Source organism: Saccostrea echinata, unplaced genomic scaffold (genome assembly GCF_033153115.1).
Source record: "Saccostrea echinata isolate AGI-Se365-2 ecotype Australia unplaced genomic scaffold, CSIRO_AGI_Sech_v1 ptg000012l, whole genome shotgun sequence".
NCBI classification, from domain to species: Eukaryota; Metazoa; Mollusca; class Bivalvia; order Ostreida; family Ostreidae; genus Saccostrea; species Saccostrea echinata.
In genome coordinates this window covers 4,667,851-4,695,482 of record NW_026889761.1, presented here as the reverse complement: position 1 = coordinate 4,695,482, position 27,632 = coordinate 4,667,851, and the positions used below count along the sequence as shown (strand labels likewise).

At 33.5% G+C, this 27,632-nt stretch overlaps 1 protein-coding gene across 1 annotated transcript in view; it reads right to left on the bottom strand.

Moving 5' to 3' along the window:
• Positions 1 to 23,441, bottom strand: part of LOC133185221 (ficolin-1-like) — a 176,276-nt gene extending 152,835 nt beyond the window's left edge. The window contains exon 1 of the mRNA XM_061320318.1: positions 23,362 to 23,441. The gene's annotated coding sequence lies outside the window, so the exon portion shown is untranslated. The remainder of the gene's footprint in view (positions 1 to 23,361) is intronic.
• Positions 23,442 to 27,632: the final 4,191 nt, after the last annotated feature.

Here is a 27,632-nt window from a genome sequence, read left to right as displayed (position 1 = left end):
TCTTTTGTAATTCATTCAATAATAAATGATAAGAAAGGTTAAAATGTTTATATCAATAACTTTTTAAAAATATTCTAATACTAAAATTGTAATTGAGCAAGTTAATAAATTTTGACAATATATCTTTTGCAATGAAATTTACGAGACCCATTTGTTTAGGAGTTTGTTCCTGTATGAGAATCATGAAATCAATGAAATATCACAATGAATAGAAGTCAGATCATATCATAAATGGAATAGATCTAGTGTATATGTTGACAAAAGTGACACACACAGGCTTGTCACGATGTACAAGAGATAAGAAATCTTTTTAAAATAATTTACATCATACACGGAAGTGGTATAAAAAATAATATATTTGTTTCGATATACAGATGTCTGGACAATGATGCTTCCACTTACAAACTTTACAAACTTTGGAATCGGAATGTAAGCGTGCAGTCGTGCAGTGCGATTACTATCTTTTTCCAAGTAAATGCAGCAAACTTAAGAGCTGGTTTTTTTTTTCAATTGAGGATCTGAAATATATTTGCATGCGCGGGTACAATAGTACATAATTTTTTTAAAAAAAATATTGAATTCAATTTGATTTTGAACAAATTAAATTTGGATACACTGCATTAGTTTCATATTATATGAAAGGCTATAACATGCTCAACGAAAAGACCGATTGATGAATGAGTATTGGATATAACGAGATATGAATCAGTCCCCAGGATCCCATTTAACCTTAAGGCTGTTGTATTGAGGTTTTTCATAGCGATGCTCAAAATAACTTTTTCAGGAAAGGGAATCAGTACGGGAACTGGAGATTCCGCCTGAACTAGAATCAGTACAACTTCAAACAGAGGCACGACAGAGGCAGGAGGAACACCAGCGACGAGAAAGAAGAAAGAAAACCGGACCAGGAACTCCATGTGGGGGAGAAGACCCAGCGTCTGGAGGTAATCAGACTATGATAAACAGTTCTTCAACTTACGATTTGTGGCACCTGCTCCCCCCGTGAGGGGGTCCTCATGCAGTGTACAAAATATGTCAAACAAAATGAAAGAAATCAAGAAATACAAAATAGCCGTTACATAAACAATAACAATTCTAATTTGAGGTATGTGGCAGAAACTGTTCTTTGGGTCGTATTTTGGCTGACTTGATTCATACGAATTGTTAGGCCTTTGTTTTATACTAAATTTGACTACGGAATGTTCCATCTACTTGATCAATAAGGGGATGCTTTCTCCTCCTAGGCACCTAATCCCACCTCTGGTATTTCAGGAGGTCCGTGTTTATGCCCTGTTTACAAACTTGTATCGTTTGTTTATTTTGTTTTAGATTGATCGCTGTTTGTTATCTTCACTTTTTTTACTCCGAAGAAATCAGTGTCATTTAACACACAGAGACCCGTAACACATACAGTGTAGGCACTGAGAGTGCAAAAAACTCCTTATACTTCAGAGTCTTCATATCGACCATCCACATCTGATTAGAACGAACCCGATTCTCCATATGGTCAGTCACCTACCCTCGATCAAGCCCCTTCTTTTTTTTTTTAAATTTACACAGAGAGAGAATGGCTTTTGCTGTGACAAATAGACCGCTACGTCAGGGGTGGACATGCTAGGAGTCCTGCCCAGGCTTGTGTTAATTATACACCTGCTTTTCTGTTGACTATTTTTTTCAGTATTTCCATTCTTATCATTCCATTATAATTAACACTGACATTCCATTTTGTGTCTCTACTTAACATTTGTAAATCTGCACACCCAATTGAAGGAAAAAATGAGATAAATTACTTCAACACTACACAAACAAAAGGCAGTTTTATGTTGAAAATTTTGAATTCAAAGAAAAGGAACTAAATTTTAAATGGGTGATTTTTCAGCTTTTGTCCATTATTTGTCACATCTAGTCAAGATATGTTTCATGCGTTACCATGGTGATATAGCTGCTAGCTTGCATACACATGTATCTGATGCAAAGCAATAAATTTGTAGATTGAAAAATCTTATTGATCTTTTTATAGCATGAATGACAAGCATGTAAAGATCAATTTTCTCATTGGTCGTCATCATATTTAATGAATGAAAATTACCAATTGTATAAAGGCAGATTTGATAGCTTTGTTAGTGTATGAAGATTCAAGGTCAGTAGCAATTGTGATAAGCATTTTCATTTAAAAAGGAGGCAAATTTAGATGTTTATTAACTCTGGTGAAAAAGTGATGTATACTTGTGTTATTCTGAAGAAAACAAGAAGTAATACTGTATTGTCGCTAAAACAAAGTATAAGTACTCTCAGTTCTCTGATTTACTCTTTGACTGATTGAATCTTTGGCTGAGGGCTAGTAGCTGCTGGATTCATACCTTAACATATAAAACCCACGGTACAGGCATGTTTAATGGAAAACATTAATTCTTGGTTTTGGAAACTCTATAAAACAAATATAATTTTGTTGAAATAACTTAATCACTTTGTTCAATCATTAATGAAATATTTACAAGAGGTCCCCTGGCTGACCTGAGTCACCATTCTCGTCCTGACAAATAAACACTAGTATGTAGATGAATGAAAACTTTTACAGTAGCCATTATCATAACTTATGTGATTATAATTCTGTTTAACGATAGATCGATGTTAATATTGTCAGGTTTACAAATTCTTGCACCCTATTGTTATTTACTTGTGTTTAAAAGCCCTCTATACACTACTAACTAAAGACTTCTAATTTTATGATATTTTGCAGATAGAGTAATCTGCCCTTTGATCAAGATAAAATAAATTGAAATGTACTCTTATGACTTGATTTGTTATCAAATCAAGCATTCATAAAATTTAAAAAGGCCAATATGAATAGATTGAACTATTCATTTGCCGATATTTTGCCCACTTAAGTTAACAACAGTGATTTTTGGTCAGGCCATCTTTAAAAAATTGTTTGTTTGCCCTCTCCCGACCTACTGGCTAAAAATGGCCAAATCAAAACTTTTTTTAGACCTTCCAAGATACGATATTCTTTTCTTTATATTCCTGAATTTCTCATCCCGTCATTTAGAAATCTTCTGAAAATAAAATTTTTCGACCTACCTGCCGACTCAATCTTTTGACCCTGATTCAGGAGAGGGCAAACAAACAATGTTTTAAAGATGGCTTCATCAGTACTTCATTTTCTTGTATTGGCTTTTGATAATTTTACACATGTTTTTTTTGTATGTGTGTCCATTGTTTTCATTTTTTTTATCGCCAACACTGATTTCCATTCTGTGTTTCTTCTCAACATTTGTATACTTGCACAGCCCAAAGAAGGGGGGGGGGTGAATTAAATTATATTCAACATTACGTTAACCAATGAATGCATTTATTATGAACATTTTGAATTTAAAGATAAAAGGAACTAAATTTTGAATGGGTGAGTTTTCGGCTTTTGCTTATTATTTGTCACATCTAGTCAAGATATGTTTCATGTGTTACCATGGTGATACAGCTGCTAACTTGCATACACATGTCTGATGCAAAGCAATAAATTTGTATATTGACACAATCTTGTTGGTCTATTTTACAGCATACATAGCAAGCATTTAAAGATCACATTTATCATTTTACACCTACAAGGAGTGGACATCAAATTTAATGAGTGAATCTTGGTCGATTTTAAATGAATGAAGGAAAATGTTACATGCTAAATGGAGACCAGGACTTGAAAGTTGCAGAAGTGTTATTTTGAGTCCAAAACATCTTTACCATTGCATAAAGTCAGATTTGTTAATGTTGTTAGTCAGGGTATACATAACAGGTTAAGGTTAGTATCACTTCTAAAGAGATAATCTTATTCAAAAAGTAGGCTAGGTCATATGGTCATTATCTATGGCATAAAAAGCTTTGGAGTATACCCACTTTGAATAATTAACAACTAAAAAATTAGGTGTGGCTAATGTACAGACAGAATATAAAGATGCTGGAGTGATACCCAAAGTCACTCTAAAGGAAACAAGAGTAAACTGATACCAAGTATAAGTATTCTCAGTACTCTGAGTTACTCTGATTGATTCAATTGCTGAATTTTAGTGGCTGCAAACTTTTGATTTTATGACATGTAAAACACCACGTACAAACATGTTTGATGGAAAACTTTTTATTCTAGGTTTTTAGAAACTCTAATAAAATGTATAAATTTATTTAAAAAAAACTTGTTCACTTTGTTCAATAATAAATATTTACAAGACGCCCCTGGCTGACCTGATTCACTATTATCTCCGTGACAAATAAACACTAGTATGTAGATGGTAAATCTAGGTTATGTCAGATTTACGAATGATATAACCTTGTTCTTGCACACGTTTCTTATTTAATTTTTTATAACATTGACAATTTATTGCGACCTTCCCAGAAAGAAACCAGTTCTTGGATATTAAAACGACATTTTTTAATATATTGAAGTCCTACTGTGATTGAGATTACATGACTTTTTCTTCGACAGTTTGGCATTTCAATACACGCGGCTACATGCTTATACTTACGCCCACCCTTAACTCCTGCTTACATACACTCCTCTTATCTTATTGTCAAACAAAGACTGATGCTTATTCTCACCTCCCACCTAATCATAGAACTGTGTATCCTTCTCTATGCCCACATATTTGTAATACAGTGATACACACTTATACTCCCTCCCACCTAATCATCACACAGTGACACATAGTAATACTCCCCTCCAATATAATCATCAAACAGTGAGTGACACATACTTATACTCCACTTCCACTAAATTATCAAATATAAGTTACCCATCCTTATTCTCTACTTCCAATTCATCACCAAAGAATGACAAATACTTATACTCCACTCCCCCCTCGTCATCAAACAGTAACTTATGTTTATACTCATCTCCCACTTATTTATCAAATATTAATACAAGCTTTTATATTGCATCAGACCATGCAATATCATAGAAAATTATAGTTAATTTGACAAAGTATAGTCCATATTTTACGACGCCTCTTACGACCAATAAGTAAGGAATAAGGCTATAAAAACTTTGAATTTAAAGAGAAAAGGAACTAAATATTAAATGAGTAACTTTTCGGTTTTTACCCATTATTTGTCATATCTAGTCAGGATATGTTTCATGTGTTACCTATCCGATGCAAAAAAAAAAATAATCTGTATATTGACACAATCTTGCTGGTCTATGTTATAGCATACATAGCAGACATATAAAGATCAATTTTCTCATTGGACACCGACATGGAGTGAAATTCACATTTAATGATTGAACTTGGTCCATTTTAAATGAATGAAAGAAAATTTTACATGCTAAACAGGGGATCAGAACTTGAAAGTTGCAGATGTATTGGTTCGAGGCCTAAAGCAAATTACTAATTGTTGGGGGAAAAAATTGTTTAAAGTATGAAGATTAAAGGTCATTTGCAAAAGAACTTGTGAGAAACTATTTCATTTTATTTAATTAGGAGGCCAAATTTAGATGTTAGTTAACTTTTGTGTAAAAAAAAAAAAGTGAAGTATGCTCTTGTTATTCTGAAGGCAATTAGAAGTAATACTGCATTGTCACTGATAACAAGTATAAGTACTCTCAGTACTCTGATTTACTCTTTGACATATTGAATCTTTGGCTGAGGACTGGTGGCTGCTGGATTCAGACTTTGACATATAAAATCTACAGGTATGATTGATGAGAAACTTTAATCCTTGATTTTGGAAATTACTAATTACAAATATAATTTTGTTGAAATAATTTTGTTCAATCATTAATAAAATATTTACAAGCACCTAACAATCCTTTTTTTAATCCTGTGTACGAAAATGTACTGGATTAACAATCTCTATTTCATTATCTGATTTAATATGGTTGGAGACAAAGTAAAAATGGATTAATGTTTTATCTGGTTTTTAAATTAGTAGCTTTTGTTTCATCACTCGGCCTACCTTGCGTACAGACTATGTACAGTTACATGAAAACACGACTTTTAATATCTCTGTGGAAAATTTTATGATCCCTGCTTATATTTGCTTTATTTATTTAGAAAAAGTATATATATTTTTTATAATAAGAAGACAAACCTTTTTTATAGATATGTTCTGAGAAAGAGCAGAATATAGTTGCCCATTACAAGATAATGAGTATAAATACATGTCATATACTGAGATAAGTAATGACATAAAGTTGTTTATACCATTTGTTTAATGTAAGTAAATATCAAAATCATTACAGACATGTTAGGACTTAACCAACATTGCCTCTAGTTTTTGTTCCTTTTCATCATTGAAGTCATCTTGAGAGTTTCATTGCTCTTTTTTCAGTCCCACCATACCGGGTATTTACCACTGAACACAGCAGACTGTGCGTTCTTAAGCTTTGTGTTGTGACAGTACTGATATGAGTATATGGCATAAAGTTGTTTATACTATTTATTTGATAAGAATAAACTATTAATTTTATTATCAGCATTCTTGTCAGGACTGAATACGCATTTTTAAACGCTTTAGTTTCTGTGTCTGATCATCATCACAGTCTGTTTTAATGCTTCAGCTCCTTTCCAGTGATACCATACCGGGTATTTATAACCAGACACAGCAGACTGGGCGTAGTTTCCGTTTAGGTTTGAGTTGTGACAGGCGCAGTACCACCAGGCTCCGTGATATGTTGTAGCACAGTTACCACTATCCCTGTCATTGTCCTGATCTTTAGTGCTGAATTTACTACCACTGTGAGGATTAGTCAAACTGTCACCTGTTAAAGAGTATTGATAACAAAATTTTTTCCTATCAATAACACAGAAAGAAAAAAAAACCATCATGATCATCAATGATATGCACTGTATTTCTAACTAGTAACACTCTCCTAGATATTAGGAAGAATCCCAAGCAAAAAAGAAGTCATTTTTAGAAACATACTACATATACAGAGTATATACAAATCTTTTAAGTTGTGATTCATTTTCATTTAAAAATATTTCAGAATAAGATTTGTATCAAAATATGTTATGTAAAATCATTTCATGTACAAATGTATAAAATTATACTTCTATATTGAAATAAGTTTATAATTTATTGTCAAATACTAAGTATTTACACTGTATTTAAGGAATCACTGTCTAGTTTGTTGGTTATCCTACGTCATAACATGTAACGACAGTTTAAAACATAGAATAATTTGCAAAACGGGTGAAACCTGCATGAATTATCCCACGTTTTCAATTGTCGTTAATGTCCTTCGCAAACTCAAAAACCATATATAGAAGTGAGATACACGAGACATTCTATGTTAATTTATATAGTCCCCGCCCACTGGCGTCAATCACAAGCACAGCCGGAAATCATCGTCTGTAGGGCAAAAAATACAATGCTTTACATCTTTTTTGCTGAATGAAGCCAAATATAAGCACAAATAGAATGTACCATTATTCTGGCAGTTTGTGCCGTTTAAATGCTATTTGTGATGTTTGGATCTAATATTCGGTATTTGATCCAGTTTTCAACAACAATTAAAAAACAAGAGGCCCATGGGCCACAACGTTCACCTGAGTAACGTTTGCCGTCTGTTCTTCACCAGAATACTTACTGTAGCCCCACCCTACCCCTGGAGGGTCATGGTTTGAACGATTAGGAATCTACTCTACCTCAGATTGATTTCACATAAGTTTCAGCTTTTTTGGTCAAGTGATTCTTAAGAAGAAGATTTTAAAAGATTTTTCTAATACATTTCAATGAAAAATTTTGATTTTTTATTGTTGCCCTACCTTACCCCGTGGGGTCATGGTTTGAACAATCTAGAATCCACTCTAAATAGGGAAGCTTCAACGTAAGTTTCAGTTTTTCTAGCCCAGTGGTTTTTGAGATGAAGATATTTAAGGATTTTTTCTATATATTTCAATCTAAAACTTTGACTTCCTATTGTGGCTCCACCCTACCCCCGGGGGTCATTTTATTGAATAATCTCAATTTATACTATCCCAGGATGTCTTTTCTTTATTAGTCCCCTACCGGTGAAACCGGAGGGGACTATAGGTTTCCTCTGAGTCTGTCAGTCCGTCTCTCTGTCTGTCCGTCTGTCCCTCTGTCTGTCTGTCAGTCTGTCCCACTTGGTTTTCCGCACTTTTCTCCTAAACGCTTGCAGATATTAAGCTGATTTTTGGTATATGAGTGTATCTTGATGAGTTACAGATCAAGTTTGGATTTCGTTCCGCTTCATTGATTTTGGACGGAAATACGGCCTTTTCAATTTTTAAGGGTTTTCCGCAATTTTCTTCTAAACGCTTTCAAATATTTAGCTGATTTTTGGTATATGACTTTAACATGACTAGTTATAGATCAAGTTTGCTTTTCCTCCCGCTTCGTTGATTTTTGACGGAATAATGATATTTTCAATTCTTAATGGGAACCAGATTACATGTACACTTTCCGGTAGGGGACTAGTATTGCTAATGCAATACTCTCAGAATGCTTGTTGTATTTCCTTGTAAGGGGACTTGCCCCTATATTTAAATAATTTTAACTCCCGTTCCCCAATGGATACTTTTTACCAACTTTGGCTAAAATTGTCCCAGTGGTTCTTGAGAAAAAGGGGAAAATATGAAAAGTTTACAGACGGACTGCCGACGGACAACAGGAGATCAGAAAAGCTCACTTGAGCTTTCAGTTCAGGTGAGCTAAAATGGTTTGTGTATAGAAGAAAACTGCTGATAAATTCATGTATTCGTTGTTTACAACATAAGTGGTATTTTCATGTGCATTGGATGATGAAGGCATTGTGTATTGGGTATTGTATAAGAGGACAACATTAAAAAATAATGGGAAATGATATCATACATTGTCTGGAAAAATGTAATTATCTTGGTATTCTACTCAGTAAAAAGTGCAAAATTTCAAATAGAATAACCTCTGCATGCCAAAAAGGGAGTAAGGGTATTTCGCACTTAATATGATAAACCCATTAACACTCTCGCATCTATACAAATCATTTATCTAACCTTTGGTACTTTGTGGCTAAAAATTATGGAAAAACAAGTCCGCAAGTGATTCCACCGATTGAATGTTTTCCAACATTTAGTGATCAAAAATGCCGAACATCTCCACTTTAAGAACAAGATCTGTCATCGGTGAAAACCTTTTTAAAATTCTTCCAGTACAAGCTGAGATTGCTCCAAGGAAGCAGCTATTTCTTTGTCAAATCTTCTAAAAAAATGTTTGTCATACTTTGAGGGAATCACTCATTAACAGCTAGGTATCATTCTGGATATTTTCATCTCTTTTGCATTATAACTATTGTGAATATATGAGAGAATGGCTTTTGATGGGTTTATTTCTATCAAAATCAGCTTGGAAATGAACTGTTATATCTGCAACTTTTCAACAAAATAAGCTACAGAAAGAGATACTCTTAGTTCAGGTGATCTAGGATTCGATGGTTTATGTAACATATTTCAGCATGATAACCCGATGTTGTTCTTGCAACTACATTCTAACAAATTGGTCTCGGAAACTCCCAGAGACAATACTGAATTTTTTCCCTTTGAGTTGCTATACTACAGTATATGTTGATCTCTTTAAACATGCCGTGTCATATTTGTCTTATGTACCGATGGTGGGAGGAATTAACCAAATATTCTATTCGCCTGTGTGCCGAACTGATTGTACCCTACACAATGAGGAACTGTACCTGATTTTTCTAGGCCGTAAGCCGAACACCATTCTTTCCATTCACGGAACATACAGCTCCGTAACTTTCGTCTTATTCGCAGTGTCTGGGTATACCTTAAGCATGATAGTGCAATCTTGTGAGTGGCGTATGCTCCCAAAGCCTTTTTCCTTTCAGACTCCCATTATTTATTTTAATAAATTTTCGTGATAACACCTAGATATAAATATTTAACTTTAAACATTGAACCGTTCACGGTAGCTCAGTCGGTAGAGCACTCGCTCCGTGATCGGGAGGTCGTGAGTTCGAATCTCGGCCGCGACTGGCCTAAGTCGATAAAAAATGGGTAGCAACTGTTCCTTCGCCATGCACTCGGCACTTTTAAGTGAAAGTTGCGGGTCCTTCGGATGAGACCTTAAAAACCGAGGCCCCGTGTCACGGCAGGCGTTGGCACGATAAAGATCCCTCACTGCTCAATGGCCCTGAGTGCCGAGTATAGGTCAAAATTTGAAGCCCTTCACCGGTATATGGTGACGTCTCTATATGAGTGAAAAATTCTCGAATAGGGCGTAAAACAACATACAATCAATCAGTCAATTAAACATTGATCCTCAGTTAGTGGTTTCAATCTTTGTAAGTATATCATATTCTATATATGTATCCATGCTTTTCACTTTTGTGTGTACATGTATATGTGTTATTACTTGGGAAATAAATTATAAATGAATGAACACGAAAATGCAGTAATAAATAGATCGACTTTTGCACACAGGAGCAGATTTGCTCATGAGTGAATATAATAATAAGTAAATAGAGTAATAGACAATTAAATAGTTCTTATCCTCTGGTATTAAGAACATTATGCTTATATTTGTCAAAAGATATTTATTTGTTATTAATACTTCTTATCAGTTTTGAAATTCACACTTAAATGTGTATTATTTGTTTACTTTTCTGTTACTGTTACGCCACATTTGCAATCACCATAGCATTACGTAACAATGCGTCGCCCGCGTGGCGCAGTGGTCAGAGCGTTTGCTTTAGAGTCGCAGTGTAAGGAGTTGATCCTTACATTGCGGGTTTGAATTCCATTGCGGGACGTAGAGGCCGGTCCGTCGGATGAGACCGTATAAACCGAGGTCCCATGTCGCAGTAGGTGCTGGCACGGAAAAGATCCCTCACTGCTCAATGGTCTAGAGTGCCAAGTATAGGTTAAAATTTGCAGCCCTCCACCGGCAAATTGTGGCGTCTCCAAATGAGTGAAAAATTCTCGAGAGGGACGTTAAACAACAAACAAACAAACAAAAAATGTAACAATGCTGGGTATGTAAAATTATATATATTCAAAATAAACCCTACCTGCCGTTTCTGAATATCCCGACACAGAGAGTTTGTATTTTTTGTTCTCGTCCCCGACATAAAATGTGGAGTACTGAGCGTATGCTTCGTCACCATTAAATCTTTGAAGGGAAACCCGTAGTTCCTGGTCCTTGTTCTTTGTCAACTCATAGATTGCGTCATTTCCTTTTAAAGAAATATCTTAACTCTTATATTGTTTTATTGCAATAACTTGCTCATGTAATGTAAATTTGAAAAGCATGTTTGAAAATAAGGTCTTCGTCATTAAGAAATTTCATTTTTAAAGTCGTCAAATTTTAAAATTAGTTTATACTTGAAGCACTTCTTAAGTACACTACTTATTACAGGTACCACATGAAAAAATTATATTCTTTTGTACATGTCTGTTTTAAGCTATTTTTACGTTTGTATGTGAAACAAGAAAACTTTACGTTGTACACAAATTCATAATCTTCTGTTAACAGAAATACTTTCATTAGAAAAAAGTTTCTAAATTCTGCTCTAATCGAGAGATAGAATAAATCTCTTTTGCTTTCAAAAAAGTGAAATCTTTAATTTTTTGAGTTAATTTTCATTGTTTTCCTGATTTGAAGACACCCAATAAACTCGTATTTTTCAAATGATAGAGAAAGATTTTAAATGAGTGCACTGGTATTGAGCAATACTGTGTGATATGTAGGGGGAGAGTATTTTTGAAAACCTCATGACAGCATGTTCTTGACGTTACAATGTTGTTGAGTTTGTTGAGTTAAATAACATGACTTGTGTTAAATCACATGAAATGAAATTTCACATATCAACAAAATAAATATTTTTACATTTGATAATGTGCTCATTTTCAATTTCTTGAAGATAGTATTACGTAAATTGGCATAGTCTGCAAACTTTCCGAACAACCTTCATATATATAATCTTCCTAACGCTTTTTATGTTTTGAGGGCAATACATACCTTTATAGTGAAATATCTTTAATTCTGTCCCAAGAAAGAAAAGGTTTCATGCATGTAATTTCGTTTTCAAAAAAACAAAGCGGCGGTTTTTTTTTTTTTGTTGTTTTTTTTCATTTTTAAGTACAAATAAATTACATGCGCGGATCTATGATTATTTTTACCAGGACAGAGAGTGTTTATGGGGGTGTTCATTCACTCCATTCGATGAAATATATTCAAAATATTTGACAGGTCAAAACCTATAAAGCTTAAACAGTCTGTGTAGTCATTTTTGAACTTTAAAAATCCAATGAGGTCCGCCCCCACCCACCCCCATCCCCTTTCCCCCTTTGATTCGCTTTATGAATAGGTGAACGTAGTGGTTTATAGAGAGAATATAACGTTCATGTTTGTTGAAAGACTTTGTTAAGAGTGTCCCTAAACAGTATGTCAACGGCAAAATGGGTAAAAATTTAATTCCAGTCTTATGTCAGTTTAGCAAAACAGATAGAGTATATTATTTTCGTGAGCTAGGAAGATTTTGGTTGTCTTTAACGTACGTCGCGAGTTTGCTGTTTAAAAATTTAAAAAGATGAAATTTATACAATTTGGAGTCTTTTTAGACTCCTATTTTTATATAAATAAAAATAATGGAAATAAAAAGATTATTTATCCGCGTAACATATAAACGTATATGAATAAGTTTAATAGGGCAATTTTAGAGGTACACTTTCATTCTAATGCTAAATATTTTGTTCTATTATGATATAGGTAACATAAGTTTAGTTCATGTTTATTTTCATTGCTACACTATACTTTTCTGAGTTTGAAAAAAGCTAACATGAAGAGACATTTGTTTTTGACATGAACTCAATTCAAATCTACTGTGTATTAAATGACCAAATAGACAGATTCATTATTCCCATACCAAAAATTATTGACATTTTAAAAATTCTAAAAAAAAAAAAAAAAAAAAAAAAAAAAAAAAAAAAAAAAATTGGGGGTGGGGGGGGGATTGGGGTTCTGAGAATCCCCATCTGATTTCTACAACTACTATAATATACTGTAGCACAATACAACTTTCCATCTTTTTGGTCCAGTGGTTCTTGAGATCTATAAAACTTTTTTTTATCAAATGATTAACTTTGATTCCCTATAATGTCCCACCTCCATGGGGCCATGATTTAAACAATTCAGAATCTTTACTACCTCATAAAGCTTTCATATAAATTTCACCTTTTCTAGCCCAATGGTTTAAAAGCTTTTAAAAGATGAAATACTACAATTTATTGTAGTAACTAAATTTATTATTGGATCCAATACATGTTTTTTTTTACTTTAGTTATTACTATAAACCTTTCAAATTGATACTTTGATTAACTGTAGAAAAAAAAACCCTTTGATTTACTATTATGAATATCTATGAAAAATACTTTTATTTCCTTTTTTCTTTTTAAATCTCTTTTAGCATACATATGGTTCTTCGACTTTTTCCTTGATAAATATAATAGACTATGGTCTATCATAGTAAACTTCATCACTATAGTACTTGTAATCTATAGGTAAGTCTTGAAATAGTGTCAAAGTAATAGTAAGATTAATACTATAGATATCTGATTCATCAAGAATAAATCATTTCTCTTAGGTAAACACTTTCATACTTTGATTTACACCGGTGAATACTTTGATTTACTTCGTTAAAAACTGTGATACTTGAACTGATTTATTATACGTATTTCACTATCCACCCTAAACTAGAGTTTACTGTCTTTTTGCGTTATTATTTCTTTTATCATAATTTTTTTTTAATTTTTAAACTTTTTTTTAAATTTATTTAATTGTTTTTTTATTTTTGCTTGGGACAACGGATCAAAATACGCAATCATATAAAATAAATAGGCATGTATTTTTACATTTGTTAGGTTTTATTCGTGGAGATATCAGAACCTTTCAAGTTTTCTATAAAAAATTCAAAATACAGATAATTAGCTTATATGAATGGGCCAGACATGAAAAAGAAGACCTTGACACATTGTCAGAATGGATTAAATGTATCAGATGTATGTTAAAATCGCGCATTAAAAGATTGAGAGGCAATATGAAAACCATCTATCCTGCTGTATTCAATAATCCAGAAGTGAAAAAAAGAATTAGATAGATTACATGATCAGTACGTACTGGTCCCTGCTGACAAAGCAGGTAACAACATTGTCTTTGTTTGTAAGGCTCATTATATTAAATGTATTTTAGAGGAACTTGGATTTAATTCTACAAGTGGTAATCCAACTTATACTCATAGTTCCCTTTCTAAGGAAGAAATTCTTCAAAATCATATGTCAGTTTTGAATATTTTTAATATTCCAAACAACCAAAATGAATTCGAATTACCATATTTATATTGGATTCCGAAACTTCATAAAAATCCTTACAAACAAAGATACATAGCGGGTTCCAGTAAATGTTCAACCAAGCCTCTATCTTTACTCCTCCCTAAGATATTAACAGTGGTGAAGGAGAAACTTCAAGAGTACTGCGCAACAATATATTCGAGAAGTGGTGTAAATCAGATGTGGATACTTAAAAATTCCAAGGAACTTTTGGAAAATTTGAAATCACAAGATTTTACCAAAATCAACAGCTTAAAAACTTACGACTTTTCAACTTTATACACAACCATTCCCCAAGATAAATTAAAGTCCAGGCTTTTTGATATCATTGACAGCTGCTTTTTCAATAAAAATGGAACTCGTAAATATACTTACCTTGTCATTGGTCATTTGCAAAATTATTTTGTTAAAAAACATTCTGATTGTACACACAAGTACTCTGAAGTTGACATTAAAAAGATGCTTGAGTTTCTGATTGACAATATCTATATGGTTTTTGGAGACCAGGTCTTCCAACAATCTATTGGAATTCCTATGGGTACCAATTGCACCCTGTTATTAGCAGACCTTTTTTTGTATTCATATGAAGCAGAATTTGTCCAAAATCTTGTACGTGAAAAGAAGAAAACACTTGCTGTGGCGTTCAACTCGACATTTAGATATATCGACGACGTATTGTCAATTCACAATGGCTATTTTCATTCTTATGTCGATACGATATATCCTGGTGAACTTGAGATAAAAGATACCACAGAGTCTGACACATCTGTTTCGTATTTGGATATTTTACTTGAAAAAGACGTTAATGGTAATCTAACAACCAAGCTTTATGATAAACGTGATGACTTTAACTTTTCAATCGTCAGCTTCCCTTACTTATGCAGCAATATACCTTCATCACCTGCATACGGGGTACATATCTCTCAGTTGATTCGATACGCAAGAGCATGCTCTACGTATGTACAATTTCTAAAACGAGGTTAATTATTGACAAATAAGTTGATGAAACAAGAATACTCCTTTCTTAATGAGATTTCATGAATATGCATATCGAACTCAAAACGAGGCTAAGGTCGTATAGAGTATAAACAAAAATGGAGGATAAAAAAGCGTCTGCAACGCCAGACTTGACAAAAGTACCATATATTACCTTTGGATTTGTCGAGAGCTTTATAAAAAAAGGAAGTCAGAGTCTCGGAGAAAAGGAAATATCTAAAGGATATAAATATTTCTCCGAGAGATATGTAACAAACATCACAAGTACGTATTAAAATCTCCGTTTAAACTTTCACTTTGCTTATGGATCATACGATGGTCAAGTGTTATAATCTATACACACAATGTAGGGAAAGAAACAGTCGCGTAATTTAAATCATATAATGAAATATAATTTTCATAAGCAAATAAGTCAACAAAATTATATACTTTCCAAAATAATTCAGTTCACAGTGCAGTAAATGGATGTGTCGTGAAAGGAAAATGTCACAGATCACAGCGCAGGAATGAATCACCTCATGATATTGAGGTAAGAAAAAAAATCAATTTGGATCTGTAAGATTTCTAATTACATGTTTTAATTAGCATGTTTACATAATCAAATTTTACTGGTATCAGGATTTTTAAAGTGTCAGATTTATATGTTTTGTATCTAGTGATCTACACTTTTTCTATGCCTCAGTTACCAGTTTTTCTTTAACAAGCTGTGGTACAATTTGTAGATCTTTCTGCTGGATGGTCCGAGTGTGGACAGTAGTACCTGTTCCTGTACAATTGGACAGTCAGGGCACTGTGGGCATGTCACTGGGTTGCTATTTTGTCTTGCGCACATGAAATCTGCTAACATGACATTCATACCATCTGATGTTTTGAAGACTTCTCTACCTTCAGACCTGGCATCTGCCCCGAGGAGAGAAGATATCTGGAAGCTCCGCTGACAACGTGGTCGTACATGGTTATGATGCTAAATCACCTCAACAACAACCTCGTGGATTGCGATCAACTTTGTACAATCCAATCAATTCTGATGTCCCACCAATCTCAGAACTTTATTCAAGAGTTTCGGCAGTTGACAAGACTTCTTTATTGCTTACTGTTGTGAATTTGGGTGACAAAGTGGATTGCAACTATACAGACACAAAATTTGGTAAATTTCCAAAAGGATCTCCCCTGGCTGTGCAACAAAAACTGTCATCCCATTATGTATTGAATATTTTAGATGCTGGTGAATTCCCACTCCTTCCTGTTGAAAATGTTATGCAACAACAACTGCATATGATTCTTGATGAAAAGAAAAGTGGCAGTTTGTCCTCTATATATGTGACAGAAGAGGAGTGCCATCAAATTGAAGAAAGGTTGCAAGGAGAGAGTCCGAAGTGGCATGCGATTCGCAAGGAGAGGATAACAGCATCAGTTTCTGGTGAAATTGTAAAACGTAGAGCAGGTAAGGTGTTATAGATCATGCAGACATTACCTCATTAAAAAATATTTTCAATATTCAATATATATTATATTAACATCGATTAAAATTTACATAAACCTTAAAGCCTGACTCATTTTATATGATATTATGCATTCATTTTATTTATGTAAATTTTAATTTGTATGCTGAAATTATTTTATATACTCTTTTCATAGATTTTGGACCTTTAATAAAAAGATTGAAAACAACAAGAAAAGTTGTCACAGAGAGTATGCGCCATGGATTATCATTCGAGGCGGTAGCTGCTGAAGACTTTGTACAAGTAAGCAATGTTAATCTATTCTATCAAACTTGTAGCATAATACAATCACTAGTATGCATGTTCACAGGATTCCCAACATTTTTACACAGTAATCTATGCATGACTTATGTCAGATTCATGTATTTTGTTTATATCATATTTTAAAATCTTATTAAATTTTTCATAAATTGCAGCTGCAAGACAACAATGTCAACATATACCCTTGTGGAATCATTGTCAGTCCTTATGCTTCCTGGCTTGCTGCTAGTCCCGATAGGAAGGTATACAACCCAACCATGACCCCCCCATATGGTTTACTGGAGATAAAGTGCCCTGTAAAACCCTTGACAGAGTGTGTTTATCTGAAGAAGGATGGGGATGTATGGAGATTGAAGAAAAACCACAACTACTTCTACCAAGTTATGATGCAACTTGCTGTGACAGGTCTTACCTGGTGTTACTTTTTTGTGTGGCACTGTGATGAAAGCCATTTGGAGGTGATTAACTTTGATAATGAAGAGTGGCAGGAAATGAAAAACAAGATTGATTCGTTCTATTTTAACTACTTCCTTGAATAAAACCTTGGTCTTTGACACTTCTTTTAGAATACTGAATTTTTATCATGTACAGTAAAACAAACTTATAGCGAACACATCTTTTAATGAAATACTGACTAATGAATTCTCACTAACTGCAAATTGATTTCTTAATCCCTATGGTTTTAAAACATGCTTCATACTGACAAATCTTACAAATTAGGTTTAAATAAAGCAAACTTGCTTGCCCCTGGCACTTTGTTATAAGCATGTTTTACTGTACAGCTATATTAAAAACAGAGTACCGCATATATAGCTTACTGAATAAAAGCTGCATAGAGGATATGTATATATAAAAACATCACTTATCACAAAAGGTAAAAAATTATCTTGAGAAAAATAACTAATACAGTCATGTTCAGCCCATATCAGTTTAATCAACAATAAAGACAGTCATTGTAAGAATTTAATTACTAGTTAACATCACAAAATGAAATATCATGGCAACTTACACCCTGAACTCAAAATTGAGTAAATGTATGTCATGTGCATTCACATTGACTATGTTTTTTTTTATTTACACCAATCTTTCACAAGAGGACCTCTGAACAGTGTCAGCATATTGGCAACAGTCCAAATCTGATTTATTGTACCAGTCATACTCAATGGGATGACACCATCAAAGAGATGGTATTCTTTGACCCTCCGGATATGTCGTTCAATATGTATTCTAAGCTTTGCAATAATTTGTGTTTGCTCTACTTCCTGCTTTGAAAACTGACCTTGGCTGAGAAGAAAGGGTGGCGCATTGACAGAAATACCTGTACCTTCTAATACTTTGTTCAGCACAAACCCTTTCTCGGCCATAATTGAATCACCTTCTTCCAGAAGATCAAGGAGACCAGATAATTTTGTAATTTCAACATCTGACATACACCCTGTGTATAATGAGGACACAAAAGTGAGAGCTCCATGAGGAGCAATTCCAACAAGCCCTTTCCATGTGTGGGAACTTTTGTATGTTGAATAACATTTTGATCCAAGTGCTAGGGACGATGGACGCTCAGTTTTAATCTCTGTGCAGTCAATTATGACTCTAGTTGAGGGGTAAAACAATTTGAAGGACTGGGGCATTTTTTCATAAATTTGTTCCTTACTAGGCCAAATATTCATGCTGCCTAAAATGAAATACAGAAAGTTTGCCCATGTTATGATCTTTCGACTAACTGTAGAAACATGACAATTGAATCTGACTCCTAAATCTTGTGCCATTAGACCACATTTCAGCCTGCATAGGAACATGAACAACTCGTCAATTAACAACATGCTTCTTTGTTTGCCTACATTTACCAGCTGGTTAGGTTTATCACATGATTTATAATAATAGCTTTTCATACAGGTTGCAGTAGGTTTGACATATTCAAAAAAAGCTAAAAACATAGCCATTGTTGCAAATCCTGTGTAAAATTGAATCATTGAATCGTCATTTGAAAACCGCTGAATTCCAAATCGTTCAACCTCAATCCTCTGCTGTAGAGCCTTTATTTCTTCATCCTTCTTCTGCAACAAACTTTCTAATTCTTGAATTCTCTCGATCTTTTTCTGCTTTTTATCAGGAGGAGGAAAACTAAAATCATGATTTTTTTTTTTTTTAAAAAATGAGACTCTGCAAAAATTATATTACATGAAAATAAAAGTCATACCTTAAAGACATAATGACCAGCATTCTACTGTCCAGCAGCAGTTGAAAGGTAAATCATTCAAAAAAAGTTGATTACAATTGCAAACTGAATATTATCAAGTCATCAGTTTGACAAAAGAATAACTTTTTCGAGAATGATCCATGTTAAATATGACTTTGTAAAACATGTCCTGAAAAATTCAAACTTTAGATTGCAAGTCAATAATTATTCCATCAGTATGCATACATGTATTTAAAATAAAGTAGGCACCTTAATGACCTTATGCCTTATGTACTTTTTACTTCATCATTATTTTAAAAATCTATGTTTCTTTTAATATTCGACAGATACCATGCATCACATGTCTTTTTTTTAAGCTTGTCTTGAACAATTCAACTAAAATTACCCATCCTCAATTAACATTGATGGAGTAGAATCCATTCCCTCAGGTCTCACAATATGATCTTCAAAATCCTGCTTCGGTCTTTTCTCTGGAAGGATGTGTTTCACAATTGGGCGTCTAGTGTTGGAATCTGCCTTCCAGGAGAAAACCGAGGGGACAGATCCAGGTTTCAATGTTGTCCTCACTGGTGTCCATTCGATATCTTCCCTTTTAAAATGGCGAGAGCAGACAACTGTTTGATCACTTATCTGAATAATATTAAATGAATTTTACTCAATATTATTTACATGACATATATACTAGAAGCAGTTAACATTTTGGAGCATTTCTACATAACTTTATTAGCCTAAACAAAACAAACTTGCATGGAAGATGCATCTAGGGATATCAGTTGGTTAATGATACTTCATAACAAATACATGTAGCCTATGTGATTTTTTTTTTTCAAGTTGAGAAACTATGGGGTATTAAACTTCACATGTAAAACACTGTCATTGATTGTTTTAATATTTAACTGTTTAACTACAGTAATAACGATTTTTTTTTTACTGGACTTAACGCTTTTTATGATTACAGAAAGTTATGGTAATATTTAGCTTTTACCACCTCTATTAAACAGCTGATTGACTTCCTGGTTAACATACTCCACTAGGACCTACATGCCTCTGCATCATGATCAGATGACATTTCGATTTATAAATATGTCATTCCAAATATATTTTGATAAATTTATGAAAATTATGATTAATCAACTAATGGTAATATATGTTTGTTTAAATAAGCGCTGATCACTGATTAGTTTGCATCAATATTGTTTACGTGTTCTTGAAACATGTATTCGAAGGTCACTCACAGTAAAAAGGGGGCCAGGGTCTCTTCTGATCGCTTGGATCCATGCCTTCCTCATTTCGGGCGCCTTTGGTATCCGGTGAAATGATAACTCTGGATGGATTCGCCCATTTCCGTTACAAAATGGTACACAACAGTGTTTGTCGTGACCCTTCCCTTCCTCCTCTGACGCCGACATTTTGTTTACATTTTACCGACCTTAGCCTCGTTTTCGATTTTTCAGCGCGACTTATGAATATTCTTTGAAAATGGAGTATATCAGCTGTCTTGTTTAAATTCATCATTTCGTAAGTTCTATGGTCGATACAATGACCTTGTCAGCAAATACAATTTATCACTGAGTCAAATGCTGACTGACGTTTTTCATACTGATTGTTAGGCCATTATTTACACACTGAATTGTCGACGGATTTTTCCGTTATTTCCCGATCATGACAAGGAGCACACGGCGGGTGTGACCGGTCGGTAGGGGATGCACACTCCTCCATGGCACCCGATCCCACCTCTGATGTTTGGAGGTCCGTGTTTGCTCTGCTCCTATTTTGTATTGTATAATGGACGTTTGAGCTTGAATACTGTTCGTTATCTCCATATATTTCATGGTAGCTGTTGAGAATAATTGTTAAATTGAATAATCCCGATTATAATGTCCATACTTATCAAAAACTAAAACTTTTTGATTTTATACATTTAAAGAGACACCTTCTAAATTATAAAACTAATCTTACCAATCCAGTAGTTTTTAGAGGGATTCCCAAATCCTTGTTTATATTCTGACCAAGCCCTGTAAAAATCTGTAGATCCGTCCTGTCTTCTTTGTATCGCCTGAAACATTTAAGAAGGCTGTCTCTTTGATTTAACATGAAGTAGGTTTCAGTGAAAAACCCGTGCATGCGTTCAAAAATGCAGGCCTCTTTAAAGTTCTATTGAAATTAGTTTTTGTCTACAAAGAACAGGTTACTGTTACATGTAACTTACCGTCCAACCCCCTCCCTTTGTTGTCATGTCACAGTAAACTTTCTTCTCTTGTTTTCCATCCGGATAAATTGTATATACACCATCCTTTCTTTTCCGACCTGGATTTTTCTTCAGTATGGTTGCACAGTCTTTGTACTTTTTAACTGAAATTAATAAAGCAGTCCAGTTTACGGTATGTTACATGTATATTTAATTGAAATAATAAAAAAAAAACACTGTTTGAAAATAGGATGAGAATATAACTGAATTTTTGGTAAAGTAAAAAATTATTAAGAACCAGTAGATGTCTTGCAAGAACAAATGATACATGTAACATTTTTCCAAAAGGAATTTTTAGGCATGATAAATAACATAAAATAGTATTCTGTAACACTAAGTGTTAGTATTAAAGCACGTATAGTAAGAAGACTAATTACTCATTACTTTAAAACAAAAAGTACCTTTTATAAATGCATCCTTTGATATTTTCGTTACATTATATGTAGAGACAACATCCACTTTGAAGGAAACAGGATGCACGGTCTTAACATGGGATCTAGTCAGTTTCCAAAACCATCGAGAACTTTTTAGATGTTGATAAAGTTTTGCTGAAATTTTTGAAAATAATAATAATAAGTTAATCTTTGAAAATAGTATCTGAGTTATATTTATTAGGAATAAAGCAGGATTTGAATGTTTGTATTTTAATTTGACTTAAATATTTCAATTATTTTTTTAGTAACATTACATAAGAAACACATCAGCTTACTTAAATGCCCATATTAGACATACCCTTTCACACCATTTTTCATACACGCTACAGAGAATATACATCCCGTAACTCAACATTCAATTTTTAACAGAAAGATAAAAGATGCTTATTTTAGAAAGTAATGCATGAAATAGCGCTGTATTAAAAATGTTTTTTCCCCAAAAAAAATATTTTCTCTTTAACACAGTTGTTAAATGTTTTTAGCAGAAAACAAAAAAGTGTTAAATATCCTAATATCCTTCCGTACAAAAATTACATCGTGTACTAATCTAGAATTTATTTAGGATCTTAATTGTTTTCATGTCTTTTTCTCTGTAAAAATTAAGCAGAGATATATTTTTTATCATGACTGACCAGATGCATCAAGCATAGTGGTCTTTTCGATAAGCATACCCCCATTTAGGTGATATATTTTTAACAACTATTTTTTGCAAACCTTTGAAAACCTGAAATGGATTAAGCGAAGCAAACCTAATATTCAGAAAAACAAGAAACAAATATGTTCTGACATGTTTGTTTTAACTCAAATGGGACAAGGGGAGAAGATATTCAGCCCTCTTTCTTTTCGCAATGTTATAATGTTATTGTTTAGTTTTTATCTCATTAACAAAAAGTTTTATTTTAAAAAATGTGGTTTGTAACAATCCTTAACCTCTTTTATAATTTCAGAAATATGCTTATCCACACGTCAACTTCAATATTACATCTTGTCAAGCTATCCCGACATGTAAACACTTTGACTTTTACGGACAAAAATACTTTCAGAATATCAATCAAGTGATCAGTTATACGATATTTAAAATGATTTACTGTATTGGTACATACATTAACCTAGTTTTATGGCACAGAAAGCAACCACAATCAAGATATGAATTAAGACTATATAAAAGAAACACCACACGATTTTAACCTTGCGAAGTTTTAAAAGGTGTGTTACTTTTGCCAAACGTTCCTTCTATCGGAGCATTCTGATATTGTTATAGTTTTAGCACAAGCTAAACTTTTGTACTCGATTTTTAAATTAAAAATGAATGCGTAAATTTCTGGCCCTACCTCATATAATCTTATAAAGATGTCGTTAACAAAAGAAAAATATTGTAGAATTGTAGAATAAATACCTTTGTAAGACGGAGGAACCGTGTCGGCATTCGAGTAAACCGATATGAGGACAACACACAAGCTTATCTGGATTACAGACTTCATACTGTTCTATATGCAGTACAACCATGAATTTACTTTTATATAGTAAGTTACCAATGCAATCTAATCATTATTGTGAAAGGTGATACCCTTTTCATGCAAGAAAAATTGATTCTCGGACATAGTCATACACTCCAAAGTTATATATTTTAGTATATATATTTTTACTTATGAATTTTAAAGTCTCCTGGATAATTTTATTTTTCCTTTAAATTAAAGCTTGTTGTTAACTAAGGCACCCCTTAAGGACCATGTCGTTCACAAAATCATAATTTATTTATTTTTCCCCCACAAAATATATAAATGTATTTGCATATAGTATTAAAAGTTAAGAGAAAGAGAGATGTATTAAAAAACATATTTAGAAGTTAATTCCACAAATTGAATTGTAGCATGTATCATTACATTGAGGAGTGAGCGTAGCATAACATGTTGCAATTGTATTGTTAGGCAAAGCTTGATCAGCATAACAGCATGATCTTCGGCATGGATAAATATTAGGGATGTCAACGAGTACCCGGTTAACCGGGTACTCGATCGAACGTCCGAGTATCGAATACTAGAAATGGTACTCGGTTACTCGGATGTGTATTTTTTTTTATTTCAAAGTACATATTTTTATCAAAAACTTAATATCAAAAAATAACTAAAATATGCATACGGGTAATTAGCGTGTCGTCATCTACACATGTAAACACCCGTTATCGCCTATGGCTGTGTATATACAGTAATTAGTGACCAATCACCTGGTACGCAGCTGTTCACACCTATTGTGGTCACGGTCCTTAATTTTTTATGGTTTCAATGATTGTTTTTCACTGAACATCGATCGTTTAATATGATCTATTGTCCTCAAATCATTTTAAAATTATAGTTAATATACGGCAGCGAAATTGGACATGCATAGAAATGCCTTTACCCACTTCAAAATAAGTAAAGATTCCCCAAAAAAAGTTTAAAGTCAGTTTCCATAGTAAGTTTAGTGTATACGGGGAAAACAACCAACATATGAAAAAAATATTAGACTAGCGATCCAAACAATGTCCGTTCCTTCTCTTTCGCTAGTCTAATCATCACAAACCTGCGTAACAGATTTTCCTCCTTTTGCGTTGATGAAATAGATCCTAAAGAAGAACTGTATACCATTTGTAATTTTTGATGTATTAATTGTCTTTTGTATTTATTTAGTACCAAAAATCATTTCCGTTGGACTCGATGTTTATATAAATTCATAAAACGTGATAAACACAGGTTTGGGGTTTAACAAATTAACAATTAAAAATAAACAAACTTGTATTAATTTACATTTTTACCGAGTACCCGGGTACTCGATTGGAAAAATGTCCGAGTAACCGATTATCAAAAATTGACCGATTTGACATCCCTAATAAATATCCATATATATTTTTGTCTGCTTGAAAATCGATAAACAGATTTAAAACATGTCCAAAATTAAGTATTAATTTGTACATTTTAGCTACCAATTAGGAACAAAATAATCAAATTCAGAGTAAACAACATAAAATATTCAATAGTTAGCTAGACAGTGCCCAGAAAACATTTGCATAAAATCATTTTGTTATCTTAATTCCAACTCATTTGCGTCAATTTCTATTCTTTTAGCATAGGCATTAAATCTACCGTAAGCATAATCGGTTTCATTGTTAGAATTGTCCTAACTTCTGAATATCATGTCAGACTCAATGTAAACTTTAAGAAGACGGGGAACATGGCGTGATTCAATTTATGAACCAAGTGTAAAGAGCAAAATTCTTATTAAGGAAATGTTTTTATTTTTTCTTTTTGTTACGGCAAAAACCAATTAATACACACCCATCATATATCATACATCAGTCTTAACTTTGTATGAGAACGCTTAAATGCACAAATTGTCATTAAAGAAACAAGTACCTAGAAAAATGGAGACACCAAATGATGATATTCCTTGTAACCAGGAACAATTAAAAAAAATTGATAACTGAGTCTGAGTCCGATCAAGAAGATGAATTTGATTATGATCTGGACCTAACGAATTTGGATTTACCTTCTACAAAAAACAATTCTCAACCCGAAAAGGCACTGGCAGACATTGTGTCAGAAGCAGTCAAGAAGTGTGAGACAATTAAATAAGAGACACAATATTGCATGTGCGCGTGAAGGCATTTCCTACGCAATTGTGTCAGGCAGATTACCACCATACATGAAATGGCAAATAGAGTGTCGTCCAAACTTGGGGGATCCAAATATTAATAAAGAATTTCAGGAACTGTGGAAGACCGAAACACGGTTTCTGAAAGATAAAGCGCTAAAATCAACAGTTGACTTCATGGACGACAAGATTAGTCAATCCAATCACCATCTTAAAGATATCCGGGTAGAAACCATGAATTCAATTGGTAAATCTACCTCTGCTGCTGGTCTTGCTAAGACACAATTGAATGACAAAACAAGAGAACTTAAAGAGAAATTTGATCGCTACCTAATGGAGTTCAAAATGAATATTAGATCGGTAAGAAAACCGGCTCAAGTTGGGTATACAGAAAAGTAGTTCGTATTAAAAAAATATTTGGTGATATTAATGCGTAATATTCATTATTGTTAATTAAAAATAAAATTAAAATTAATATAATTTTCATTTTTATGTAAATATTTGTTATTTATGTAATACAATATATCATACATGAATATTTTATTAATTCTTAGAAATGAATATGAATAGGTTGTTTATGTTGGAGTATACAACCCACAGTTCGACAAGGTCTACATGCTATAGTTGTACAGTGGTTTGTTAATATTGGAGAATACAAGTCCATAGGTCTACAGGTAAACATCTAAGTACGGTTTATCACAAAATATCACGCTATTTGACGAGAACACAATATTGTACGACTTATTATATTGCTTATTTCCAAGCGATAATTAGTTCGTTCTGCTTTCAATTAAGTAAATCGCGCTTCATTTATCTTAGTTGGATAAAAAAAAACAGACAAGCGAAATGCTTGTATAACAAATAACATTCCGATAAAAACTTACAAAACGAAATTTACACGTTTCTTAACGCACGATCACGCACGATTAAAACCGCAAACGACTGAGCCTGATACACGCACGATCTCGCACGTTACACGAACGATCACGCACGTTACAAGAACGATTCTACACGATTGGTTTGTCAACAATAACGTTGCAGCCACTGTAATATTGGAGTATATAAGTCCACAGGTCTACAGGTCGACAAAGTCTACAGGTCGACAGGTCTACAGGTCGACAAGGTCTACATGCTAGTTGTATAGTAGGTTGTTAATATTGGAGTATACAATTCCACAGGTCTACAGGTCGACAAGGTCTACAGGTCCACAGGTCCACAGGTCGACAAGGTCTACATGCTAGTTGTACAGTAGATTGTTAATATTGGAGTATACAAGTCCACAGGTCTACAGGTCGACAAGGTCTACAGGTCGACAGGTCTACAGGTCGACAGGTCTACAGGTCGACAAGGTCTACAGGTCCACAGGTCCACAGGTCGACAAGGTCTACATGCTAGTTGTACAGTAGATTGTTAATATTGGAGTATACAAGTCCACAGGTCTACAGGTCGACAAGGTCTACAGGTCGACAGGTCTACAGGTCGACAAGGTCTACATGCTAGTTGTATAGTAGGTTGTTAATATTGCAGTATACAATTCCACAGGTCTACAGGTCGACATCATAATAATATATTATATATATTATATATTGCATGTAGTTGAGTGATATATATTATATCTTAGTATTATTATGATTATATATTATATATATATAATACAAGTCGACAGGTCTACATGCTAGTTGTAAAGTAGGTTGTTAATATTGGAGCATACAAGTCCACAGGTCGACAGTTCGATATGGTCTACATGCTAGTTGTACAGTAGATTGTTAATATTGGAGTATACAAGTCCACAGGTCTACAGGCCGTCAGGTCAACAGGTCTACAGGTCGTCTACATGCGAGGTGTACATGTTTGACATGTTTAAGTTTAAATGAGGTAAAAATTGAAAATGAAAATAAATTGTATGGATATGTAGAAATGTTCTTAAATTTCAGAGACTAATGTGACCAATGTCATCGATAAGCTTTTGGTAAACATCGCCATTTGAAAATCCATATCGATATCTATATGAAAATTCGTTTAAAACATCCTCTATCTTGT